Raw genomic sequence first — 10,763 nt, 5'->3', positions numbered from 1 at the left:
CATGGAAGTTGGCGAGGACGCTGTGGTACAGTACCGCCATACCCATGTTGATCCTCACATTGAGAAGACCACGAGCGCCGACGCCTTCTCCGAAGAAGTCCTTATAGCCCCCGCCGAACGAGAGGACAGTGGATCCGGGAATCCCGTAATGGCCATCCTGAGGCTTGAACGAAAAGAAGCCGTGCTTGTTCAAGAATCCTGATATGTACAAATTGTCGGACCTCATGAAGAAAATAAGGCGGTCGCCGCCGAGGCCGGTCAAGGTGAGCATGAACCAGGTCGCCGGCGCGTGTCCGAGGTTTTGCGGCCCGAGAACAGCATGGTGGCGTTCACGTGGTAGTCCAAATCGGACATGAAGGCCATGTACTTGTCCCTGGTGCTTGTTATGAGGTCGAAGGAGTCTGAGACGATGGTGGTCCTGCACATGAACGAACGAACGCCGGCGGCAGAAATTAGAAAATTGACAGCAGCAGGCTAGGCGGGGACAAAAACTAGTAGCTAGGTAATTAAGTATAAAGCTCGAGTAGTAGAAAGAAGCTCCCGCCCGCAGGCAAACAATGCAATGCAAAGAGGGATGGATAGGATACAAGTAGAACTCGATCGATCGTATCCTACATACTTGATAATGTCGGGGTCTAAGGCACGCAGACACGTTGTTGCCGGGCCACCACATGATGCCGTTGCCGGGCGCCAGCGTCGTCTTCCTGGGGAGCTGCGCCTCGACCTCGAGTCCTCGACGACGGGCATGGTGGAGTTGCCCAGGGATGCGTCGCCCCACGCCGGCTGCGCGACGTGGCCGGCGACCACGAGGAGCATCGCCACGGTGAGGCTGAGACTCATGGTGCGCATTGCTTTAGCTAGCGCGCACAAGGGACTGGGAACTATGGTGAGTGCCTGGGTTCGCAGGAGGAGAGTGGAGAGAGGCCGGCGCCCAAGGGGCGTATTTATAATGCACCAGATGCTCTGGAGGGTTTCGGTTCGAGGCTGGTATGGGTCAAACAAGTGAAGAAGCTTTGGAGAGAGCTGAATATAACCTCGAAGCTGTAATAAGAGGCAGGCTAGCATGCAGAAGCGTTGTCCGCAAAAGGGACAACGGAGGTTGATTTTGAAGCTCAAAGTCAACAGCCTGTTGTCGGATAATTGTCAGAAGCCACTGGCAAACAGCCTGTTCGGGAGGCCGTATCGTATCGTGGATTATTTACTGCTGGCTGGTTTGGTGTGAGAGAAAAATACTGTTCCCGGCTGGAAATTTACGATCGTTTACGAGCAAGCGAACAAGCTAAAGACCCGTGCGCTGGGGAACTGAAAATCAACTCTGATGGGGCTTTTGACAGCGCTACTTGCTGACAAGGGGGTTGTGGATTAGAGATGAGCGAGGCCGAGTGGTGAGGGAAGGTGTGTGTACTGTGTAGGACGGGAGGAATTCCTTCTTGATGCTTTCCACGCGGAACTCTTGGCGTGCCAGGCAGGAATGCAGGAAACAGCAAGACTGGAGATGGCGCGCGTGTGTATGTGTAGAGACGGATGCAACCCTTGTCAAAGCAGCACTGACGGATGGAGGACTCCTACAGACTATCTGCAACCGGAGGCGGGATTATTACTGAGATCAAGCATGTTATGTTGAGTCTTGATTTTGTATTCTGTAAAGTTAGTGTGTGCAAGCGTACGTGATTGTAAATTGTAATAAGGTAGCTCATAATTAACTTAACTGCTTTTAGTTGTGCTTTGCTCAGTGGACAAATATCCACTTGGGATGATATATGTACCTCAAGCGATTGAGGTTTTGGTGACCGACGATTTGGCTGGATCCGTTTATTAGTAATGAAATGCACAGAGTTTTTTTTAAAAAAAAAGAAAGCTAGCTAAGGGCTATTGCATATATGCGATATATGAATGTGAACATAAATCCACAGAGGAGCATCGGAAGAAAATATAGCAACTCAGTTTATTTCGGGAATTATGGTGTCGGATACCATAAAACGGGGTACCCCGAGCGTATACCGAAAGAACCACTTAAACCCCATAAAAAACAAAGCCAGAAGGTAAGCCATTGGTTAAACCCCCGGCCTCGTCCGAGCCCCTCGACTCTCCGCCTCGCTCTCGGCCTCGCGCGGAAGGCCTCGACGGCCTGCCAAATCTCCGCCTCGCGCAAGGCCTCGCACGGGAGGCCTCGACGGGGAACCGATTCTCCGTCTCGCCCGAGGCCCCGCGCGTAAAGCCTCGGACGAGATGTCGATTCTCCGTATCGCTCGAGGCCGGCTCGGCAACAACCCATCGCTTCTGCCTCGACCAGCCTCCCCGACCAGGCGTCACGTCCCATTAATGCGCCAACTACTTCCGCAAAATCAGCCGAACGGCGGCTCGACACTGCGGAACGGCCGACGAGACGGGAGGTCACATCAACGCCATACCGTCCAGGACAGGACGGGGTAGGGTTACCGGCCACTGTGCTCTTGGTGCTGTGCCCACGATCAGCGCTTGCACTACACTGTGCCACCTAACCCCTGCCCCAGGAACAACGCGACATGGGAAGTCAAGTCCGGGTCGTCATAGCCTCGGAATCAGCACACGGGACCTACTGCTCCCCCGCGAGCCTCGGCAATATACTTCAGGGTCTCGGCAACCTAGGGATTCACGTCTGCCGAGCCTCTCACGATGGCTCGGCCTCGGAACCAACCGAGCCTCGGCTTCCCGCGCAGTCAACCCATAGTGACCGGCACGTCGACCGCCACGCCCCGCTTCAAGATGACACTGGAGCCCCACGACGCACAGGATCGGATGTGACCAGCGCGTCGCCCCAGTACTTCAAGGACGGGACCACTCCATCGACCACGCCGCCGCAGGAACAGGCTACAGGGCTCGAACATGCCGCCTCCGTTCGCACGACGCCGTGTAGCTAGCGCATGTATCACCCTTGTCCCCCCCTTCAACTATAAAAGGGAGGGACCAGGGCCGTTTCAGGGGGATCGGAAGCTTACGATTAGGCCTACGAGACGGGCTCACGCTCTCAAGAGATAGACGAACACACACTCGACACTCTATAACGCACACGCTTCCTCGCTGCTTGAGATCGACATCTCAAGCAATCCACGTCGCTCCACGCAGAGACCTGGGACCAGCTCCCTCTCTCGCCCTGCTTGTAACCCCCTACTATGAGCATTTCGGTGCAAGGAATACAAGATCGAACTCTCAGACTGGACGTAGGGCGCCCATTGCCCGAACCAGTATAAACCTTATGTCTCTTTGCATCACCATCCGGAATTGGGAACACGCAGTATAAATTTACTAGTTGGTTGAGGACTCGCCGGTCCAAAACACCGATAGTTGGCGCGCCAGGTAGGGGACTCTGCGTGTCAGCTTCGTCATCCCAACAAGTTTCGGATGGTAGACCCCGTACGACCGCTATGTCTCGGCACGGTGATCTGGTTCGGGAGCCTAGAGTTCATGTCTCTAGGATCTGAGTATGACATGGTGCTCCTCACACCCCGAGCCCCACCGACCGATGATGACGTCACACACCAGCAGCCCAGGCGCAGGCGGCGCTAGGGCCGCCGTCCCCGTCACGCCCAACAAGCGCGACGCGGACGGGACCACCCTGACACTGCGCAAACCTAGGGCGACACGCCACGCCCCACCGGTATCCCACGCCCAGCTGTTGGCACAAGGTCCCTGGTTGGGGACCTGTCTAGCCTGAGCCTGGATAGGGGAAAAATGCCGGCGGCGTGCGGCGACGCCCCGTCATCAAGCTCTGCCCCACCACTCCCTGAGGAGCCAACTCCGGCGAAGCAGAGCCCGACGATGGCACCATCCCCATACCCCTTCGGGTTGAGAAATGCCGCCGCCTCCTACGCTTATGCCTACGCTTCCGCTCACGTGGATCCCTCAGGACGCCGCCAGCGCTTTGCCCTCGACTTCGACACCACGGCTTCAACCCACGCCCACGCTGAGTCCTCGGAGGAGGACGAGGCGTGGGCTGGAGCAGATTTCTCCGGACTCTGCAACCCTGAAGCCATGCGCCGCTTCTTGGCTGCGAGTGACTACTGCTTCGGCTACTCTGACTCCGACGGTGAAGGCACTCACGACCCCCACTCGCGAGTGTTTCCACATCGGGCTCGGGATGCCAAGGGCGGGCGAGGAGGACGAGGGGGCAAGCAACCATTCCCCGCTTTGCCAGGGGCAGGCGCGCGTTGTCCCACCAGTAGCGCGGAACGGGAACCTTGCCCCCGCACAACCTCAACGCCCGGACCTGGAACAGCTCCGTGAGCTCTAGGCCAAGGTCGAACAAGACCGACTCCTCCTACAGTAGCTTCGAGACACTCTCGAGCAGGAGCAGCGAGGTCGCGGCGATGGCGGAGGAGCCCGACGGAGGGCCCGCGATGTCCACCACCGCATCCACGATGACGAAGGGAGTGAGCAACCCCCAATCTTCAATCGCGCTAGCCAGAATGTCATGGCTGTGGCGATGCTAGTCCACACGATGCCCGAGCCCTCTACCACGGAGGGGCGGTGGGTCCGCGGCGAGCTCCGGGATCTCCTCGAGACCACCGCGGTGCAGCAAGCCAAGAGTTCCGCCTCCCGACGGCTCAGAGGCGCCTCGGACCTTCCCATGGCACCGCCTCGGTAGGATAGGGAAGCCTCAGTTCGTCCTGAGCTTGCTCGGGCACTGATAGCCCACAGGGTCCCCTTGCTGCTCGACCGCCTCAGCAACCGACACGAGGTGTAGGGTGACCACGAGGTGGTCAGCAGGCGACGACGCCACGACAATGAAGGGGCCGCCCGGGGCTACCATCCACACCGAGGTGGCCATTATGATAGTGAGGAGGACCGCAGCCCTTCTCCTAAACCGCCTGGCCCTCGAGTCTTTAGCAGGGCCATCCGCGCTGCTCATTTCCCGACTCGGTTTCGGCAACCGGCCAACCTCATGAAGTATAGCGGCGAAACCAACCCTGAGCTTTGGCTGGCCGATTACCACCTGGCTTGTCAACTAGGCGGCACGGACGATGACCTGCTCATCATCCGCAACCTCCCCTTGCTCTTGTCAGACTCGGCGCGAGCCTGGCTCAAACACCTTCCTCCCTTATAGATCCACGACTAGCGCGACTTGGTCAGGGTCTTCGTCGGGAATTTCCAGGGCACGTACGTGAGCCCCAAAAACTCCTAGGACCTTAAGAGCTGTCGCCAGAAACCGAACGAGTCTCTCCGAGACTTCATCCAGCGCTTCTCCAAACAGTGCACCGAGCTGCCTAGCACCGGCGACTCAGAAATCATCCAAGCTTTCCTCTCCGGCACCACCTGCCAAGACTTGGTCCGAGAGTTAGGCCAGAACGTGCCAAGCTCGGCTGCTGCACTCCTCGACATCACCACCAGCTTCGCCTTGGGCGAAGAGGCCGTGGGGGCCATCTTCCCCGACAGCGACTCCAAGGGAAAGCGGAGGGACGAGGCCCTTGGGGCCTCGGCTCCCCACCTCCCCAAGAAAAAGAAAAAGGGTCACCAGGGGAAGTAGGAGATCCTTGAGGCCGATCTAGTCACGGCCGCAGAGCGCAAGAACCCTCAAGGCCCTAGGGGCCCCAGGCTCTTTGACGACATGCTGAAAAAGCCCTACCCTTACCACCAGGGCCCAGTGAGGCATGCCCTCGAAGATTGCACCATGCTCCGGCGTTACTACGCCATGCTCGGGCTCCCCGATGACGATGCCAAGAAGAGGGGCGTCGACGACCGGGACGATGACAAGGACGATGGGTTCCCCGAGGTACACAACGCCTTCATGATCTTTGGCGGACCCTCGGCGTGCCTTACGGCGCGCCAGCGAAAGAGGGAACACCAAGAGGTCTTCTTGGTTAAGGTGGCCACTCCCCGATACCTCGACTGGTCTTGGGAGGCGATCACCTTCGATCAGGATGACCACCCTAACCACATCCCGAATCCCGGGCAGTACCCGCTTGTTGTTGACCCGATCATCGGCAACACCCGACTCACCAAGGTATTGATGGACGGAGGCAGCGGCCTCAACGTCCTCTATGCCAACACCCTAGAGCTCCTGGAGCTCCTGGAGCTCGACCGATCACGGCTCCGGGGTGACGCCGCGCCTTTCCACGGCATCGTGCTGGGGAAACACACGCGACCCCTCGGACGCATCGACCTTCCCGTTTGCTTCGGCACCCCCTCCAACTACCGCAAGGAGGTCCTTACCTTCGAGGTGGTTGGATTCAGGGGAACCTACCACGCTATCCTGGGGTGGCTGTGTTACGCCAAGTTCATGGCAGTCCCCAACTACACCTACCTCAAGCTCAAGATGCCGGGTCCCAACGATGTCATCATGATTGAGTCTACATACGAGCATGCATACGACTGCGACATCGAGTGCATCGAGTACGCTGAGGCTCTCGTGGAGGCCGAGACCCTCATCGCCAACCTTGACCGGCTCAGTAGCGAGGCACCTGACTCCAAGCGTCGCGCAGGGACGTTCGAGCCCGCGGAGGCCATCAAGCTCGTCCCCATCGACCCCGCCTGCCCCGACGACCGAGTGCTGAGGATCAGCGCCACCCTCAACACCAAATAGGAAGCCGTGCTCGTCGACTTTCTCCGCGCGAATGCTGATATGTTCGCATGGAGTCCCTCGGACATGCCGGGCATATCGAGGGAGGTCACCGAGCACGCCTTGGACATCCGGGCTGGCTCCAGACCGGTGAAGCAGCGCCTATGCTGATTCGACAAGGAAAAGCACAGGACCATCGGCAAGGAGGTGTAGAAACTCTTGGCACTAGATTCATCAAGGAAGTATCCCATCCAGAGTGGTTGGCTAACCCTGTGTTAGTCAAGAAGAAAAATGGAAAGTGGAGGATGTGTGTAGACTACACCGGTTTGAATAAAGCCTATTCGAAAGTCCCCTTCCCATTACCTCAAATCGACCAAATCGTTGACTCCACTGCGGGATGCGAGACCTTATCTTTCCTTGATGCGTATTCCGGTTACCATCAAATCAAGATGAAAGAGTTTGACCAGCTCGCAACTTCTTTCATCACTCCATTCGGCATGTACTGCTATGTGACTATGCCTTTCGGCCTCAGAAACATAGGGGCCACATACCAGTGGTGCATGACCTAGGTCTTTGGCGAGCACATCGGGCGAACCATCGAGGCCTACGTGGATGACATCGTGGTCAAGTCTAGAAGGGCCAGGGATCTCGTCGATGACCTGGAGATAGCCTTCAAATGCCTTAGAGAGAAGGGCATCAAGCTCAACCCCAAGAAGTGTGTGTTCGGGGTCCCCCAAGGCATGCTCTTGGGATTCATAGTCTCGGAACACGGCGTCGAGGCCAACCCGGAAAAGGTCTCAGCCGTGACCAGCATGGGACCAATCCGAGACCTCAAGGGAGTGCAGAGGGTCATGGGATGCCTTGCGGCCCTGAGCCGCTTCATCTCATGCCTTGGCGAAAAAGGCTTGCCTCTGTATCGCCTCTTGAGGAAATCCAAACGCTTTTCTTGGACCCCCAAGGCCGAAGAAGCCCTCGCCAAGCTCAAGGCACTGCTCACCAATCCTCCCATTCTGGTACCACTGGCCAGGGATGAGGCCCTCTTACTCTATGTCGCCGCGATGACCCAAGTGGTTAGCGCGGCCATGGTAGTAGAGAGGCAGGAAGAGGGGCACGCTTTACCCATCCAACAACTTGTTTACTTCATCAGCGAAGTGCTCTCTGAGACCAAAACGCGCTACCCCCACATCCAGAAGCTGATCTACGCCGTAGTCTTGGCTCGGCGCAAGCTGCGTCACTACTTTGAGTCACACCTAGTAACCATGGTGTCGTCTTTCCCCTTGGGAGAGATAATCCATAACTGAGAGGCCTCGGGTAGGATAGCCAAGTGGGTCGTCGAACTCATGGGGAAGCCTTGACTTTTGCGCCTCGGAAAGCAATTAAGTCTTAGGTCTTGGCCGATTTTGTGGCTGAGTGGACCGACACCCAACTACCACCTGCTCAAATTCTGACGGAGTGCTGGACCATGTACTTCGACGGGTCCCTGATGAAGACTGAGGCAGGCGTGGGTCTGCTCTTCATCTCACCCCTCGGAGTACACATGCGCTATATGGTTTGGCTCCACTTCACCGCCTCCAACAACGCAGCCGAGTACGAAGCCCTCGTCAACGGCTTGCAGATCGCCATCAAACTTGGAGTACGACGTCTTGACATCCGGGGTGACTCACAGCTCGTCGTCGATCAAGTCATGAAGGAGTCAAACTGCCTCGACCCCAAAATGGAGGCATACTACAAGTTGGTATGTCGCCTAGAAGACAAGTTCGACGGTCTCGAACTCAACCACATCGCGCAGAAATACAACGAGGCCGTGGACGAACTGGCAAAGATGGCGTCGGCACAGGCTCCGGTCCCCCCGAATGTCTTTGCTAGAGACCTCCACAAGCCTTCCATCGATTACACCTCGACAGCGGAAGAGGGCCCGCCGGCCGAACCCACCGCAGGGCTCGACGCCCCCTCTACCGCTGAGACTCCTTCGACCGAGCCTGAGGTCATGGAAGTTGACACGGAGCCTCCTTAGACCGACCAGGGCATGGACTGGTGAGTCCCGTTCCTTGATTGGCTCACTCAGAGAGAGCTTCCTACAGACAGGACCAAAGCCCGATGGCTTGCGCGACAAGCCAAAACTTACGTCCTCTGCAATAGCGAATTGTATAGGCAAAGTCCATCCGACGTCCTCCAACGATGCATCACCACTGAGGCGGGCCAAGCCCTACTTTGGAACTTGCACGTGGGGGCCTATGGGCACCATGTGGCGCCTCGGACGCTCATCAGAAATGCCTTCCGCCAAGGGTTCTACTGGCCGACGACGATTGCCGACACCACCAAGTTAGTACGCTCATGTGAGGCATACCAGTACTATGCGCGGCAGACGCACCTCCCGGCCCAAGCCCTCCAAACCATCCTCATTACATGGCCGTTTGCTGTGTGGGGGCTCGACATGGTCAGGCCTCTGCAAAAGGCCCCCGGGGGCTACACCCATCTACTGGTAGCAATCGATAAGTTCTCCAAATGGATCGAGGCTCGTCCAATCAATCAAATCCGAGCAAGCGGTGCTATTCTTCACCGACATCATCCATAGGTTCGGGGTTCTGAACACCATCATCACCGACAACGGGACGCAGTTCACCGGCCAAAAATTCCTGACATTCTACGATGATCACCACATCCATGTGGCTTGGTCGGCCATAGGACACCCAAGGACAAACGGCCAAGTAGAACGTGCCAATGGCATGATCTTATAAGGCCTCAAGCCAAGAATTTACAACCAGTTGAAGAAGTTTGGCAAGAAATGGCTCACCGAACTCTTGTCGGTCATCAGGAGCCTAAGGAACACTCCAAACCGAGCCACGGGGTTCACACCTTTCTTCCTGGTCTATGGAGCCGAGGCCATCCTCCCCACTGACTTAGAATATGGTCCCCCAAGGCTACAGGCCTACAACGAGCAAAGTAACCGCACCACCAGCGAGGACGCCCTTGACCAACTAGAGGAAGCTCGAGATGTTGTGCTACTGCATTCGGCCAAGTACTAGCAAGCCCTACGGTGCTATCAAGCCCGGTGCATTCAAAGCCAAGACCTGAAGGTAGGCGACCTGGTGTTGAGGTTGAGGCAGAGCAACAAGGGCCGCCACAACCTTACCCCGCCATGGGAAGGACCATACATCGTCGCCCAAGTGCTGAAGCTCGGGACCTACAAGCTAGCCAACGAGAAGGGCAAAATCCTCACCAACGCTTGGAACATAGAACAGCTACGTCGCTTTTACCCTTAAATTTTCAAGCATTGTATACATTGTTTCTCGAAATACAATTAAGAAGCGTTCTTTAGTTGTTCTAATTTTTCGAGAAACCCCCCTGAGCCCATCGTGGGTCTCGGTAATACGATAACACCGTAAGGGAGACTCGGCTCTGCCTCTGCAGAACCGAGCCTCCCTCGGGGGCTAGATGGGGGACTCCCCCCTTAGTCCCACGCACCATTTTTTAGTCATTTTTCAAAAAAATTCCTATGCCAAACTCTCTAGCACGCTCTGACGAATCGGTTGTAAAAAACCCAAGGACTGAAAGTCTGTTCCAGGGCCAGAAGGCCGGTAGAGTCGCGAGACGGCCTATGCCCCCGGGCTACGGCACTCCCTCAGCACCTTTTGCCCAAGGGGCGGCTTAGGTTCCAAGGAAGTTTTTTGCAAAAGAAATCTGATCAGAGACAATAGAGGGCATAGGCTCAGAAACACAAGAAAAACGATTAAGAAGCACGAGTACTTTAAAAAAGGCCTCGACGGCCACAAGCGTTACGATACAAAGTTAATCCCTATTCTATTTACATGGCCTCTTGGGCCTAGGTCAAGGCTCAGGACCTCCAGCATCGACGGACGGCGAGGGAGGGACCACCTCCTCTTCAAATAGCTTGGCCAGCACCATGCCGGGGCCCTCCGCCGCCTCCACCAACTTCGCAACCGCCTCGTCGGCCTCCTCGTCATCATCAAGCAGGACGTAGCCATCACTGATGGCTTGGAGGTCAACGATGATGTAGTGCGAGGCAATGACGGCCAACGCGCGCTTGACGCCTGTGTGCAGCGCTCCTCGGAGCCGCTCGTGCACTTGGACGCTCAACGCAATCAGGTGACTCCCGAGGGAGCTACCCGACTGGACCCCCTTGACCTCCAAGGCCTCGCAAGCGATACGGGTGGCATTTTTTAGCACATCGTGCTCCTCGATCTCGGTCTATAGCACCGCCTACATG

This window comes from Miscanthus floridulus, chromosome 15 (genome assembly GCF_019320115.1).
Source record: "Miscanthus floridulus cultivar M001 chromosome 15, ASM1932011v1, whole genome shotgun sequence".
NCBI classification, from domain to species: Eukaryota; Viridiplantae; Streptophyta; class Magnoliopsida; order Poales; family Poaceae; genus Miscanthus; species Miscanthus floridulus.
This window is presented reverse-complemented; position numbering follows the sequence as displayed.